Source organism: Cynocephalus volans, chromosome 11 (assembly GCF_027409185.1).
Source record: "Cynocephalus volans isolate mCynVol1 chromosome 11, mCynVol1.pri, whole genome shotgun sequence".
Lineage (NCBI taxonomy): Eukaryota > Metazoa > Chordata > Mammalia > Dermoptera > Cynocephalidae > Cynocephalus > Cynocephalus volans.
In genome coordinates this window covers 18,413,693-18,430,238 of record NC_084470.1, presented here as the reverse complement: position 1 = coordinate 18,430,238, position 16,546 = coordinate 18,413,693, and the positions used below count along the sequence as shown (strand labels likewise).

Below are 16,546 nucleotides of genomic sequence, written 5' to 3'. Positions count from 1 at the left end.
ACATTCTCTATCTTGGGGATGGGGGGGAGATTACAGAAAGGGGAAGCTCAGCTTCCCTAGACTTGAAAGGCCTGTTCGTGGTAAGCCTGGGACAAACTGAGTACAGGGTGGGCCATAGGACAGGCTGCAGTGGAGCCTCCCTGGGGCGGTGCAGAGGCGGGTAGTTGGGAAGGGATTGTGTGATGCCTGTAGCCAGTGGCCTTGGCTGAAGTCTACCGTGAGTTCCCGGGGACTGGGAATAGTTTGGCCTTAGGGAGTCCCTGGGCAGGAAAGGTAACACAAGGTTGGGTTGTGTGGATGTAAATAATTCTGAGCCAATGTTGGTTGTGGACATGGTGGCAGGTCCCCAAACCCAGACCCAACCAGCACGTGGGGGACCAGAGTCAGAGACATGCTTGGGAGCAAAAAGGGTTGCTTCCCCACACATAATAGGGGGAGAAAACTCTGCCTGGGGCCCTCACAGACTGGGTTAGACCCTAGCCCCAGCACTCAGCAGGAGGCCATGGGCAGTTACCTCCCTTCTCTGAACCTCGGTGTTCTCCTTTGTCAAATGGGGATAATGAAGGTCACCAGCACAGAGCAGACACACAGCAATTAGTGCCCACTGCTTTGAGTAACTAGGTTCTGGGGTTCACCTATGGGTTAAAACAAAAGTGGCCTTAATAGAGGCTTTTGCTGTAATGTGATGGAAATAAGTTAATGGATATCACTTTCTAAATTTTTGAATTTTTATGACTGGAAAAGCAAGGCTTAGCAAGGGCTTACTGCATTTAACTCTGAAGCTTGTATTTGTTGAGGGCAGGAGCTACTGAAGGTGCGATTTCCTTTTGCAAATGCATAGTGTTGTTGAACCTTCTGTGAGTGAAGTTGCTCTTCTGCCACATCATGGAGTGGAATGGCTCAGCATCTGGAAGTCACTGCAAAGAGCTGCAGGACGCTCAGGAGCTCTACCATCTGAGTGAGCTGAGAAGTATGGAACCGAGGCCTGGCAAATGGGCAAACTGTCTCAGATTGTCTAGGGCCCAAATAATAATAATAATAGCAATAACAGCAACAACAATAACTAATACATGTAGTGTTTCATCTTTGCTGAGCTCTATTCTAAGCATTTTACAAATTTTGACTCATTTAATCCTTGTAATGACTCTTTGAACTAATACCTCTCTTATTCAGTTTATGATGAAGAAATCAAGGCACAGAGAGCTTGAGTAAGTTGCTCAAGGTCACACAGCTGTGACTGAGGGATCCTGGGTTCACACTGAGGCAGACTTGCCCAGTGGGCGCATCATGGAGACATTTACAGACAAGCCAAGGAGAGAATGCACAGGGGGGCCTGCTCCACCTGCCTGGGTGGCCATGCAGCAAAGGGCTGGACCCTTGCCTTCAGCAGTGATCTTGGGTGAGGTGCTGCGCTGCTGTCCCTGTCGTTTTTCCTCCTCCTGCCAGCTTCATCTCCAGCCCTCAAAGCTCTTGGCTCAGCATAGCTCCACAGGGTGTTCTGCAAAGCTAAGTTGTATAAAGACAGCCCCAGCGGGGGACCATGAATCAGGCATGCTTGATCGCTAACAGGGGAATGTCACTGTAAATGTCCTGCCTGCTGGGAGGTTTGGCCCCTGGGGTGGGCCAGGCCTTTGGAATCTGCTCTGCGCTGTTTCCGGAATTGCTTCTGGGCTCCCGGGCAACTCTTTCCACATGCTAGTGGCCAGGCGAGCTGACAGATTGGCTTTGTCTCATGTCTTGGAGTTTTTGGGTGGTGAGTGGTGTGTGAGGGTGCAGGAAGTGGAGAGGAACCCCAGGGACAGAGAAGCAGCCTAGGGGTCGTGAACAGCTTTGATTTGGGCGTATTAATAATTACACTTTTTGTTGGATATCACCATGTGCTGTGCCCTTGGCTGAGTGTTTTACTTGTTTTTTTTTTCTTTTAGTCACAGTAAGCTGTGAGGCAATGTTACCGTTATTATCCCCATTTTATAGATGAGGAAACTGAGTGTTGGAAATGTGAAGAATTTGCCCAAGGCCATACAGGTAGCAGGTGGCAGAGCTGTGCTTAAACCCAGGTCACAACCACTCCTCTGCCCCATCTCCTGCTGCCTGGGCCAGCCCTGCCTTGATTCTGCCCAGGGCTGAGCTGGCCTGACTCCACATAGCAGGCACCAGTGCACAGGGCTGACTTGCGGGGAGAGGAAAGTGCAAACGTAGATATGTTGGGCCTAACTGGCCGAGAGGGATTGTCCACCTGCACCAAGGCACGGAAGCTGTATTTCCAGATGTCATTCCTAGATGGTTTAATCGATCTGCCAACAAGTATTTATTGGCGCAAGGGCTCAGCAGAGGAGGCTGGCAGCCAGCCAAGGCTTCTGATATTGATGAGGGCCAGAGAGAATTTTCTACCAGAATGACTGCAAGGACACCATCCCCTTGCCAGAGCTGTCCTCCCAGTCCATGCTGAGCTCACAATCTTCCTGCTTGACCCCCATGAGAATCACAGGGCAGTGTGGTCCTCCCAACCTCCCTGACATCTGGATGTGACTCTTCCACCGAGGTCTGGGCCTGATTTCTCCTCTGTCCCGCTCCCCTATCAACCTACCCGGCTCCCAGCTCACTCCCAGCCCTCAGTCCAGGACTCTGTCTCTGAGCCATCAGTTCAGCACTCTGAGTCCCCCACCACCACCCCCTGCCCCATCTACCCCACTCACTCATTTTTCCACACACATATGCCTTCTTTCCCTGAGTTGTGATCGGGTTCCTCAGGGCAGGGATGGCGCCCCAGCAGTCATGCAAGGGGAAACGGAAAGCGTGGGGACTCAATATGTGCGTATTTACTTCTGAAAGGTAAGCTGTGCATGTGGTAGCCATGAAGTACCCCCCACCCGTACCCCAGTCCCCAGCTCTGCTTCCCTCCTTGCTAGCAGCCACCATTAGCAGTTTCTTGTATGTCCTTCCAGGGATGTTTATGACAGAGAATTTTTAGATCATACTGTAAACATTGCCCTACACCTCATTTTCCCCCATTAATGAACCTTAGCGATTGTTTAACAGCAGTTGATGTAAAGCTGCTTCATTCTTTAGTAACAGTTGCATGGGTTTCCATGGTATGGTTGTATCATAATTTAATTATTCAAATCCCTTTCTTTGGATATTTAGTCAGTTTTCAATCTTTGAGAATAAACTTTTGGTCCTAACTTGAATTCCATTTCTGTCCCCTCCTGCCTAATTAACATCCCTCAGCCCCAGATTTTCCATCTGTGTGGTGGGAATAATTACATGCCCCTTACAGAGTAGCTGTATTAGAAATGAAGCAGAAGTGAAGCAGGATCCAGCATGAGGCTCAGAATATTAATATCAATAAGCTTATCCTGCATTTCCCATTGCAGTGCTGAGCTCATCTTGTGCACCTGATCAATGCCCGTGAATGATTTGGTTTCCACGTTAAAATACAGTAGAATCACATTAATTTGATATTAAGGAGGCTTCAGATACATTGGACTAAGATCATTGGAGTTGTGTAATCCAGTCAGTCCTTACATAGAGTGTGTGTCAGCATAAGACACCTAGCTCTTTACATGCACAGAATAGGCCAGTAATACGCCTGTTTTGCTGTTCTGTTACTGCCGCTGCTGCTGTTCATGCTGAAGGTGGTGGCTCTTTGAGGTGGGGACTGCATCTTAGCTTTCTCAGCCATCTCCCAGAGCACTCCTTGGAACAGAGTACTTAGTAGGTGCTCAATAAATGCATATTAACGTTCTGGCCTCCCACGACCTGAATAGCTTTCATTTTCTCCACCATAGGGGGACCTGAGTCACAGTTGGCTGGAACAGAGGGGTTGGCCATGAGCTGCTGCCCCCTCGAAGCCTGACCCTAGAGTGACCCATTCCCACTTCTCACTGCGTGCCATACACAGTACAACTGTCCCACACACAGGCCAAGCAGAAATTGTGTGATGGGCCAGACATTTCAGTTCAGGAAACTGGCCCCTAATCTTTGTTTGAAAGGAACAGACGTTCACCTGAGAAGAGATCTTGCTCAGACACCATGGCCCTGCTTTGAGAGAGGGTTTTTGCATTCAACACAGTCATAAGTAGGTTCATGGAAGTCCTGCCCCCGCAATAAGGGGGCTTTCAAACCCAGGCTCCAGCATTTGAAATCAGTCTTGGTCAGGATGAGCGTCACTGTGGGCTACAGATCCTTTGGGAAGACCCCAGGCTGGATTCAGTCCTGACTTGGCTTCTAATCAGCTGTGACGCTGAGCAAGTCATTTCACTCCTGAGCCTTAGTTTCCTCATCTGAAAAATAAAAATTTATTTTGCCATGCGGTGTCAGGATCATGGATAATACGTAGAAAGTGGCTGGTCTAGTACGTGGCACATAGCAGATACTAAAAAAATGGTAGGTTTAAAAATTGCTAATTATGACTATTACTGCTCCCATGGATTGATAGAATTACTGTGTTATAAATGTGGAAATAATTATTGTTATTAAGTTTGGTTCCATGTTGTGAAATCTGAGGGATTTTACACAAGGGGATATGCTGGCTTCAGGAGGTTTTTGACTCTTTTTTTCTTTACCATACATAATGGAAATGCCACCCGAGGTTCAGAGCCACTGTGAATTTGTTGCAAATGAGCTGGGAGTGTTTAACCTTCCCTGAGAGCAGTTTCCAAGGTTTCCAGCTTAAATATCTTGTTCATGCGTTTCTCTGAAAGGCTGCAGCTCCTGGCAGTGACTTGCCTGGTGAACACATGTTCAGCAAGGATGCCCTCACCAGCGTGCATGTCGGTCAGGGATGCCCTCACCATGTGCATATCGGTCAGGGATGAGCTGCCGAGGCAGTGGCTCTGAGGGGCAGCATCTGCCTCTGGACAGACAGTTACTAGACCTGGCTTTGGGCTGGCACTGTTGGACCTTTGGGGAAAGGAAAGGGGAAGTGGCGAAGGGGCTCCACTTTTCAGGCGCTGGCAGAAGGATGAAAACAGGGACCCAGGCACTGGGATTGGAAGAGATACCGTCCAGCAGACAGTGCAAGAAACACATTTTACAGGTGGCAGCTGAATGGACCAGACAGCTGGGAGGACTTGCCCAAGGTCATCTGCCAATTAGCAGCAGAACCAGAGCTAAAGCCCAGGCCTCTAATCTCCCTTGAAAATGCTCCTCACCGGAGACAAGGCAGTGATAATTCAGTGCAGTTTATGAGTCTGTATTGAAAAAACTGACACTGATGATGCAGGATGTAGCTGCTTAGGAGGAGAATGATGGGTGGGCCTGGAAGGGGCTAATGGGTGGAGCTTGGGCAGAGTTTAGACAGGCGTCTTCCCCTCCCCACACACAGATGAAGACTCTCCATGGCTTCCCAGTGCCTCCACATGTCAGAGACCCTGCCCCAACCCCTGCTCAGACCATAGAACCCCAGAGTTAGCACAGTCACAGAGACCCAGGGGAAGAGCTGGTCTGTCTGTTTACAACCTGGGTGACCTAGGCATAGGTTTCCTAATTTCTCAGTTTCTCAGCATCTCCACCTGTAAAGTATAGTGATGGTACTTACCCCACAGAGTTATTGTCAGCAATGCTTCTCAAACCTCAGTGTGCATTCAAGCCACCTGGGATCTTGTTAAAATGCAGATGCTGACTTAGAAGGTCCAGGTAGGGCCCAAGATTCCACATTTCTAACAAGCTCCTGGGTGGTGCCAATGATAGTGCATGTTGAGGGTGCGGCACAGAGCAAGGGCCCCATGATCACAGCTAGTCCACACGTCTGCCCCCAGCGATCCTGCGGCCAAGCTCGTCTGTGTATTCCTCCGTGTCTTGGTCTGTGCTGACTACTTTATTGGAAATGGCCATTCCCCTGCCCCAGCAGAGCCTGGTGTTTGTGAGCCTGCTCTGCCTGCCACCCTCCCGCCTGGTTGACTCCAGGCAGCTCCTGGGCCTTGCTTCCCCTTCCCGACAGGCCAGCTGTGCCTTCTGCATCCCCTCCTTTTCCTACCCAGCTCCTCTTCCCTCTTGTTCTCTTCCTCTCCAACCACCCAGTGACTCAGTTTACTGTCCTGGAACCCAAATTCTCACAGTTGTCCATGAGGTATGCACAAGTAAATCCACACTATTACCCATGATTTTCCCTTGAGGGTGACTTTGTTTGGGAAGGGATTACTGCAAATGGAAGGAGCTCTTTGTCAAGCAGTTGTTGATTGAGCATTCACAAAAGGCCAGACCTGCTCAGCACAGTGGCTCCTGCATTCTCTGGTTGAAATCTCCACAGCCCCCGTACAAGGACTAGTGGGCGCCAGGTGTAGGCAGCTCACTGAATCCCCGGGGATGAGGAGAAGGTGCTGTCACCCCACCCACACATGAGGAGACTGAGGCTGAGGGAGACGAAGGGCCAGCTCACGGCCCATGCCTGGGAGGCGGCTGTCTGGGACTTGAATCCAGGCCTATGCCAGCACCCAGGCCTCTGACCTCCATGCTGGGTGGTGTCATGCTGCGTCCTCTGCCATCTTGCAGGCGGTGGCTTCAGTGTGCCCAGAAAAGCAGCGTCCACAGCCATGGCACTAAATACTCTTAAACCCAGCACAGCAAACTGCGCTCATTCTCAACCCAAAGACTGGACTTGGTGGTGCTGCTGGGTGGGGGGTGCTGGGAAAGCAACGAACAGAGTAAGCACATTTGCGGAGTGGGTGTTCAAGTGACTGGGCGAGCAAGGGCTGCAGGGCTGGCGGTCGCGGTGAGGGAGCCGCTTTCACCCGGTCTCACCCTCGGTTAAGGCGCGGGCGGGTCGCCTGAGTTACGGCCTAGCCAGACACTAATAAGGCTGCTCGTCTGGGGCCTTCCATAATTCAAGCAAAGCCTGTACCGTTTAATGGCCCTTCTTCCTCAGATCTTCTAGGACTAGGTGCCTCCTTAATGATTTATTTGCTTGGGATGAAATTAAGCCGAGACAGCGTGAGCTTGGAAAATACTGCCGTGTCGGCTCTCCCTGACTCCTTATCCTTCCCAGCGGTCGCTTCCTATAAATAGAGCTGCCAGCCCGCCCGTGACCCGCCTGCTGTAGTCCTAGTGGGCGTGGGCCACCATGGGCCCCTGGGACCCTACTTGATGGGCACCTGGTACCTCCCCTCCCTCCCATCTCCCAGACCCATGATCCCACCGGGGAGCAGCGGGGGGATGGAGCTGCCAGCAAAGACCTTGTGTTGCCCCAGCTTCAGAGTCATTTAAGGAGATGCCTTTGAGGTGACCCACTGGAGCTACAGCCAAGTTCCAGATCGTGCCCTATTTGTTAATGTTTCCACCTCAAAATGCATTTCGTGAGGGGTCCTAGAACAAGAGTGGGTTGGCTTCGGTGTTTAGTGAGGTGGATGACAGCTGTCTGCCTCGTGTCCGGGCCTCACTAGGAGGGGTGTGTGGGATCCTGTTCATCTCTTGAAGGATAGCCACCTCTGGAGTGAGGGGCCAGGGTCGCAGCTGAGGGCCACGCACAGAGCTTGCGATGGAGGCCAGGTGCCTAGAGAGAGGGCGGGACGTTTAGTCAGGGCTCCTTTGCAAGTCCAGAACCCAGAAGAGCCAAGTTGCCTCAGCAAAGGGGGTGAACATGAGGTCACAGGAGGACTGGGGGAGGTGGTGGCTTGTCTGGAAACAGGAAAGCGCTCGGGCACCCCATCGCTGCCTCAACTGCATGTCTGCCCCAGCCACCCCCACTCCCCATTCCCCAGCTCTCCTGCATCTTTTCTGTTCCCTCATAATTTGGGTGCCCCTTGGCTTTTTCTCACGGTTGCCTGGGCCCCCGCCCCTGCGCCCTGACAGTTTTAGCAATGTGCTAGCTACATGTTATTTTCCCAGATCTTGGTGTAAAGTCCCGAGTCTCAGATGGCCCCAGCACTTCTCCTCAGGTGCAGGCAAAGGCTCCCAGCAGTCCCCTGGTGGGCTGCCTCTGGGCCAGGGCCTACCAGCTGGTTCCATTAGCTGTGGAAATGCTGTGGGGAGTCCTGCAGTTGGTCACTTAGCACGCTTGCCTGGACCTTGGCATCCCTCAGGGAGCATGTAAAAAACAGATTCTGCCATCTCTCACCTCTTGAATCAGGAACTCTTGCAGTGGGACATATATGTGTGACAAGCTTCCCAGTGGATTGGTACCATCAGCCCAGCACTGGCCAGAAGTCAGTGCCTGGGATGCCTGTCTGGAAGGAGGCTGCTGGGGTGGGTCAGGGGTGCAGGGTCATGTAAGGGAGGGGTCTGAGGGGAGCAAGTGGTGATGTCCAGATTTCCAGGAACTAGTCAGGGAGTGCAGTCTAAGGCAGGAGCTTGATGGGGCTCCCAGTCTCAGCTGGGACAGGCCTGGGAGACCTGAAGATCCTTGTCATTGGCTCTGCCACCAAGGAAACATGTTTAGCAGAATTCAGCTTTTCACTTTCCAAAGGGAAAATGTGTCCATGCAGCCTAGTGTCAGTGTGGGGTGCCCTAGTTTGAAAAGCCTGCTTTTATTCATCTTGTTTCTTCCCAGGGCATCCCGAGCCTCTGAGTTAACTGGCGTTGCATGGAGGCATTGCCCAAAGTGAGGCCCTCAGCTGCCATTGCAGGAGGTGCGGCACTGTCACGAGTACCACTTCTGTGCCCTCGAGTTTGTGTAGGTGCAATCTCAAGTCCTTCCAAGTCACTGTGTTTCTCCCCACCAGCTTTGCGCTGTGTCCCCAGCACCTGGCACATAGTGGGTTCTCATAAGTGTTTGTTGAATGAATGGCTGAATAACTCAGAGTCCCTATGGTGGGATTAAAAAACACTGCATGATTGGATGGTGGCAAGCCCCAGGGAAAGAGCACCTGCTCCCCAAAGCTTCTGCACAAAACAAAAAGACTACACAAGCTTCTCATTGAAACTCCCGAGAAGGGAATCCCAAGAAGTTTCCAATTAGCTAGGAATAGTAGACTGAAATTAGTTGCACCCTGCCCATAGCTACTAATTTGATGTGCATGTCAAGAAGCCCTTGCTGTTTCCTTGATGACACATGGCCCTGCATAGGTCAGCCTGCCCAGCAGCATGGGGAGAGACAATGGCACCTGGTCATCTGTCCTTTCACTGGTGCTTGCAAAGGACCTGCAGTGTGCTGACCCTGGGCCAGGAGTGAGGCTGCAGTGGTGAGCAAGGCAGGTCCGTTTTCCACTCCCTGCAGCCACAGTCTGGTGGGAGCCACAGTCAAAATGAGAGAGGCTTTTTATCAGTCAGCCAATTACTCAACGAACATTTGATCATCTCCTATGTGTCAGACACTTGGGGATACTATGATGACAGTTTAGGGAGAGAAACAGACAGGAAGAGAAAAAAAACAAAAATGCTTATGGTAAATCCAGATATAGATAAATGTGATTAAAAGAATAAAATTGGAGGATTTGATGGGGAGAGGGGCGTCAACGGCTCCCTTGGCCCCTCTCTGGGGAGGGGCCAGTGAGACCTAAATGGTGGGCGGAGGCAGCGCTGTAGTCTGGGGAAAGGGTGAGTCAACGGGATGAGCCTGGCCGACAGGGCGGCCACAAGGCCGGGCATGGTGGGCGAGGGAGAGAGGGCCAGAGGCTCGGGGGTGGTCAGGAGCTGGACACAGGTGGATGGGGGGCCCCACAGCCCGAGACATTTCCTTCTGTCCTGCAGACCCCAGCCCTTCTACCATTTTTTTAAAAAGTTTTGCACAACCTCATTTTAAAGAAGCAGCACTTCTGTCTCTCACAGTGGTACATGTGTCCTGGTTCTACAAAATGACATGTTGTTGGGACTTTGGTGAGAGTGGCCTTTGGTCACAGTGGATATGGCCATTTCCATTTTACAGGCAAGCTGATGAAGGCCCAGAAAGGATGGGGACTCACCCAGGGCCATACCAGGAGTAGAGGAGCCTTGAACCCCTGCCTTTTGCTTTTCCACTTGACGACTGCCCCAAAAGCTGAATTCTAGGCTTTTTTTTTTTAAGTGTAGAGTGTAGGGCTACTAAGAACCATCTGGCAGTCTAGCCAAGAAAAGGGGCCTCTGGAGAGCAGGGCCGTGTGAAGCTTGGTGAGCCTCAGCTCAGCATTGCTTGTTGGCAGGCATCCACATGGCACAGATTCCTCTATCTGGGGTGGTGGGCAGGTGGGCGGTGACCAAGGACTTGGAGCCCACCTCCACCTTGTGACCAAAGCAAAAGCCCCCCTGTCTACTGCGCTGCAGCTCCTCCACATTCTTGGGCTGGATCCCAGGACGGGCAGCCCCAGGCAGGGTTCTGCTTGGGTAAGCTCTGCCTTTCCTTTTGTCCCCTGGGATGGCAGAGCTCCAAGGCTGGCCTAGGCGCTTGTCACCTCCAAGTTGGGCAAGCCACCCAGGGAGGAAGTGGTGGATCGAGGGCTTTTATTCCCTTTTTGGCTGGCACAGGCAACCTCCCTTGGCTATTCAAGGTGTTTTGCCAGAATGGATTGTTCAGATGTATGAAAGTTAAAAAACCATTCTTGACCTGAACTAATTTGATTTCTCCAGAGCCTGGTGTTGGGTGTAAAAGTGGGAGGAGGAGGGATAGATCCTGGAAAGAGCACTGTACTGGGAGCCAGAAAACCTGGCTCAGCTGGTTCTAGCTTGGCCACTGGCTATGTTACCTTGGGCAAGTCACCTCCTTTCTCTGTACCTCCATTTCTCCATTGCAGAAAGGAGGGGATTGCACAAGATGAACTTAAAGGGTCTCCATAATTCTGTGATCTCTGATGTTGACTGTCTGCACATCTAATTTTTTAGACGACGAACACTTTACACTGTGGTGCCGTCCAGTACAGTAGCTATTAGCCATATGTGGCTCTTTAATTAAAATTAGATGAATTTAATTAAAATGAAATAAAATTTAAAATTCAGTTCCTCGGTTGCGTCAGCCACATTCAAGTGCTGCATAGCCACATGCGGCTGGTGGCTACCATATTGGGTGCTGCAGCTGTAGACCATTTCCAGCACAGACAGGGCTGCTTTTGAGCCACTGGGGAGGGCTGGGTAGCCTAATGGAGAGAGAGAGAGAGCATGGGCCAGTTTCCTCTGCCATGGGACTACTTCTGGGGCCAGTTCAGCAAAAAAGGTCAGCTCTCACCTGAGTTACTGCAGGCCCCAGAAGCCAGTTCAAGGGGGGAGGGTGTAGGAAGAAGATTCAGCCCAGATGCCTGTCTAAGGAGAGTTAGGCTGCAGGACCAGGGAACCTTAGAGAATGTCAAAAGTCCTAGATGGGGAACCCAGGAGGCCCCGCTTCCACCCCCTGCTGACAGGAGGTATGCCAGGAATTCTGCAGAGGAGGGCTGGGGACAGCAGGGGTCTGGAGTCCTGCAGGGGGAGGGGCCAATGTGGAGGTGGCCGAACCTCCCAGAGCACTGGGTTTGTCCCCCGCTAGTCCTGTGTCCTTGGGCGAGTCCCTGAGCCTGCAGAGCCTTCATTTCCTTATGTGTGAAATGGGGGCAAGAAGGAGGTTGTTACAGCAATGAGATAAACAGGCCCATGGAAGCCTTCAGACACGGTGGGCCTGAGGGTGTGAGAGACCACCTCATGCAGTGCCATTATTCATCCTGACCTGCAGTCATGGACTGCCCTCAGTTGTGCTTTAAGGTTCTGGGGTGTCCATCCTGTCTTTCCAACAGTCTGTAGACTTTGGAGAAGGGATCATGTGCCTCCTGTGTACCCTACACCCTGCTTTCCAGCTGCAGTTAAGCAAAACAGCCCTGGTGGCCACTGGGCCAGGAGGCCACACTGGCTCTTTCTCGTTTCCTCCTGACCTGGTGGCCATTCACCAGCACATATTCCTGCTCCAAGAGTTGTTGAGCACTTTCCTTGTTCCTGACACATGTGTGCATCTGGCTGGGTCTGGTTGTCATTTTCTGACCCCATGGCCTATCTTGGGCTCTGACCCCAGCCCCGGCATGGGTAAACACATTAAGGGCAGAGGTCAAAGGCCAGAGCTGGGCTTTGCCAGCATCTCCCACAGGGTGCCTGGCAGGAAGCAGCCTGGTGTCAAATTTCATCACACCCCCACCCCTCACACTCCCCAGTCTGAGACAGGCTTTTTCATCTGCATTCCTAGGTGGGAGGTGACATTTCTGGCTGACTTATTGATGATGGATTACCTGCCACACTCCAGCCCTGGATGGGTTCATTGCTCAGGTCTGGCTCTGATTTTTCATGAAGTTCCCACCACAGACATGCAGAACACAGAGAGGGGAGCTTGAATTCTGCCAGAGAAACCTTTTCTGCTACAGAATTGATGTGCTTTCCAACCAAACTGGTAGTGGAGATAAGTCACAGTAACCATTTGACAAACGTCTTCTTACCCAAGCTAAGTGCTTTATGTATATGAAATTTCATGAAATCCCTTTAATGTGGGGTGAGCTAATATCCCCATTTCACAGATGAGGAAACTGAGGCCATGAGAGGCTAAAAGGTCTCAGGATCAAAACTGGGATTTGGACTCTGGTCTGACTCGCAGGTTGAAAGTCTCTCTTTTGGGGTGTCCTGAAGGGCTCCTTTCTTCCCCTGGAATCTCCCCTGTGATCATGGCAAGCTGCAGCAGCCTTCCTAATTAAGCATCTGAAATGTTCTGTGGCATCCCTGCTCTCCTTGCTTAGCTTCAGTGTAGTGATCTGGACTTCTCTAGATTGGGCTTTAAGGCCAGGTTTTGCTGAGCTCTGTGACCTGAGCCAGCCACGGATGCCCCCTCAGGTGCCTAAGGGGCCCTCGCTAGACAGTGGGGGAACCTGGCTGGTGTGTTTTACATATCCCAGGAGATGGAGGTGCAGTGCCAGGTGCATGGCTTCCCCCGCTGGTCTGGAGGGCCCCTGGGGACTGTGAAGTGTGGTTTCTCAGAGGAGACAGTCACGTCACGCTGCCTACTCTCCCACCCCCAGGAAAGCTCTGGGTGGCATCCCCCATGGTCCTGGGACACGTCCAGCAGAATATATGGAAAAGGTCTCCACCCCAGTTGGGCCTGTGTTTTCAGCCTCTTGCCGGGGGAGGGGGTTGTCTTAGCTCTGCTTCTTTCTCTGTGTGAACCCAGGGAAATGTCACCTGTGTGTGGCCTCCCTCACAAGAGTACTTCTCCAGCTCCTCTGTCACAAGAGTGTGGCCTGCCAGCCCTCAGGCCAGCATCCCCATCCCACCAGGCACACCCCTGCCTCCACACTCTTGCTCGTGCTGCGTGCCCTGCCCGGTGCCAGCCCCACCTCTCTACCCGTCTAAAGCTGTCCTTTCTCAAGGCTCAGAGCAGTGCCAACCAGGGTCTTAAGGTCCTCTTTAATGACCACAGTCCACATTACCCACTCTGTTCTGCACTGCTGGAGCACATTTGCAGGAGATGAAGGGGTCCATGGGGTCTTTATAATCCAGAAAAGATTAAAGCATGGCCTCCTCCTGTGACCAGTCCTCGCACATCTTTCTCTGAGACTCTTTCTCATTTGACCCTAGCTCTTGCTCACCTCCCCCTCCTCTGATCTCCAGAACCCTCTGGAAAGGCTCTGCAGTTGGGCAGAAAGCCTGGCTTTGACTCCTAGCTCTGCCATACAGACTCTGCACTTTGGTGTCATCATCAGTAAAATACGACTAATACCAGCAGAGGGAGGCCGATGAGCCCGTCAGTGTGAAAAGCCAGGCCTCGGCGGACAGAGCTCGTGTGGATTTGTTTCGTCTCCAAGGTAATAACAGCATCCAGTGCAGCCCTGGGTAGACAGTGGGTGCACAGTAAACATTTCTTGGCTTTTTCAGTATTTTTAGTGATGTTTCTCTATTAAAAGCAACCGGAGGCGCTCTGAGGCCGGGAGCAGAAGCAGGAAGCTGGCTCAGCCTCTGAGGGGGCCTCTGACTGTCCCTTCCCTCCTCCCCCCACCTCCCCTGCCCTGGCCTCCCTGTGCCCTCATCCTCATGCCGCCTGGGTGGCTGCACCGGCCTATAAATCAAACCAGTCCCTGGAGACCTTTGACCCAAACCAGATGGCTCTACTAGGCCAGCACAGAGTAAGCTCAGCTTCCAACAATGCTAGACCCCCTCCCCCGCCTTGCCCTGGGCCTTGGAGCTTCTTTAGGCAGCTGCCTTGTCAATCATCACCACTTGGTGATCCAGGCACTTGTAGCAGCTGGGGGCTGTGACCTCTCCGAGACATTCAGATACCCTCTTGGAGACATTCCATTAGTCACATAAAGATCTTTTGGTTTTCAGCATCTACTTTCTGTGGCACAGGCAGTAGCCTGACCCAATAGCCCAAACTGGTATGCTCTGTGCCACTGTCTACCCTTCCTCCTCCTGATGGAGCTTCTATAGCACAGAATGTCTGGCCCCTCTGGGCACTTATATACTGCTCATTCTTCCTGCAGACATTTACTGTGCATCATCTGTCTGGACCTTTGGGGAAGGTCAGGCACTGTCCTTGCTACCAGGAGCTCCCAGAGGTAGCTATGGATACAGATAATTATAGGAACGGTGATGGGGGCTATAGCTGAGCAGGAGGCCCAGGGCACTGTAGGAAATAAGATGACAGATGCACTATAGCCTCAGGATCCAGGACAGCTTTCCAGGGAGGAGCACTTGAGCTCAGTCTTAAAAGATAAGTTAGTGTTTGTCAAGTAGACGGGGTGGGGGAAGGGAGTTTCAGTTAGAGGGAACAGCATGTGGAAGGTCCAGGCACAGGGTGTGAAGCAACTTGATGGGTTCAGGGACCTGCAAGTTGGCAAGCATGCTGGATGTACACCTGGGGGAGAAAACGGGGGCTTGGAAGTGTGTCCGTGAGAGTTAGGTCTGGTTGTTTGCAACCAGAAATGCCTGATAATATAGGCTTAAGCAAGAATAGGCATTTATTTCTCTCTCCTGTAAGAAAAGTCTAGAAGCAGGCAGTCCAAGGATGTTGCAGGGCTCCATGAGTGCCTTAGGCTTCTCCTACCTGCTGTTCCACCTTCCCAGCTTGTGGCTTCCATTCCCATAGGCACCTCATGGTCCAGAATGGCTGCTAGAGCCTCAGCCATTGCACCCATGTTCCAGACAGCAGGACAGAAGAACAGCTCAAGGACGGTACACTTCCTCCCTTAAACAGATGACTCAGAAACACCATACTATGCTTCTGCTCAATGCTCAATGACCAAAACATTATCACATGTCTACTCTCAGCTGCAAGGAAGCTGGGAGATATAATTTTGATCAGTAGGTACTACCTAGAACACTGTTCTCCAGAGCATCCCGAGACCCTGCCCCCCCAACTTGCCTCTGTGGAGAACACTGTGATCAATTAATGACGCCTCACTTGGGTGTGGCCTTGGAGCCGGCAGCATACGTCCCAGTGTTTTCTTGCTGATCTACTCCCAGCAGATCCTCTCCCCAGGGATTCCCAAGGTGTTTCGTGCAGTTCCTGCAAACAGAGCTGGGCCCGTGGCCAACCACTCTACAAAGCCCCAGCGCTGAGCAGAATTTAGGCGAAGAGTTTCTTGGTACTCTGCAGTCTGATTTTATTTCTGATCTGTGGCCTCCTTAAGGCATCTGTTGACCTTCAGCGAGGCTGGAGTCTGCAGAATGGTCTGCGTGGTTAAAGCGTACACTAAGAGGACAGGAAAGAAAAAATCACTAAGGTGGCTGCAGCCTCATCTCCCGGTGAGTGGTGTTCCAGAATGTAATAATACAGAAAAAATTTGAGGAAAGTTCTGAGCAGTTTTTTTCACACCTGGAAATGCATTGTCTTCTGGTTAAGTTCCACGCTTGCTGTGTGTCAGAGCCTCAGTTTCCTTAGTTGTGAAATGTACTTAATACTACCTGCCTTGAAGGGTTGTAGAGAGGATCACATGAAATACAAGAGGACAGTGCGGGTGAGAGACACAGACGGTAGCAACTAGGGGCCCAGTTTGTGGCTTAAAGTGCCTGGGTTCCAATCATAGCTCTGTGCTTGCTTGCTGTGTGACCTTGTGTATGTTACTTAAACTCACTGTGCCTCAGTTTCCTTATCTGTGAAATGGAGATGATAATACTAGTTCCTATTTTGTAGGGCTGTGGTGAGGTTCATTTATGTGATAATGTGTACAAAGGGCTTAGGACCCCGCACGTGGTGTGTACACTAAGTGATCACGACTCTGAAGAGCACAGTCTTTGGGATCAGGCCGGTCTGGACTAGGATCCTGGGTTAATTACTCCCTTGAGCACTCATCTTTTAAATTTGAAATGAGGATAATATGACTTGCCTTACAGAGTGAGGAATAGTGACAGAATAACTAAAGTCCTGAGACTGAGGACATACCCAATAAGTTGGAACTGTGGCATGATACTGTGTCCCAGGCTCTGTTATCAGCACTTTACATGTATTATCTCCATTACCTCATAAGAATGCTGTAGAGGTAAGTGGTAGTAACAGCCCTCCTCGGGAAACTGAGGCATGGAGACTTGCCCAAGGTCACACAGCTGGTGAGAACAAAGATGAGATCTGACCTCCTGGGTCAGCTGACTCAGAGCTTATGCTGTCCTGCGTGGGAGTGTTGATTCTGTAGAGGAGCAGGTCCTGGGTTTAAGAGTGGAAGGGCTAGGGCCGGCCCGTGGCTCACTCGGTAGAGTGCGGTGCTGA

At 51.5% G+C, this 16,546-nt stretch overlaps 1 protein-coding gene across 2 annotated transcripts in view; it reads left to right on the top strand.

Moving 5' to 3' along the window:
* The window catches only part of SPSB4 (splA/ryanodine receptor domain and SOCS box containing 4), a 76,472-nt gene that overhangs the window by 17,668 nt on the left and 42,258 nt on the right, over positions 1-16,546 (top strand). The window lies entirely within an intron of this gene.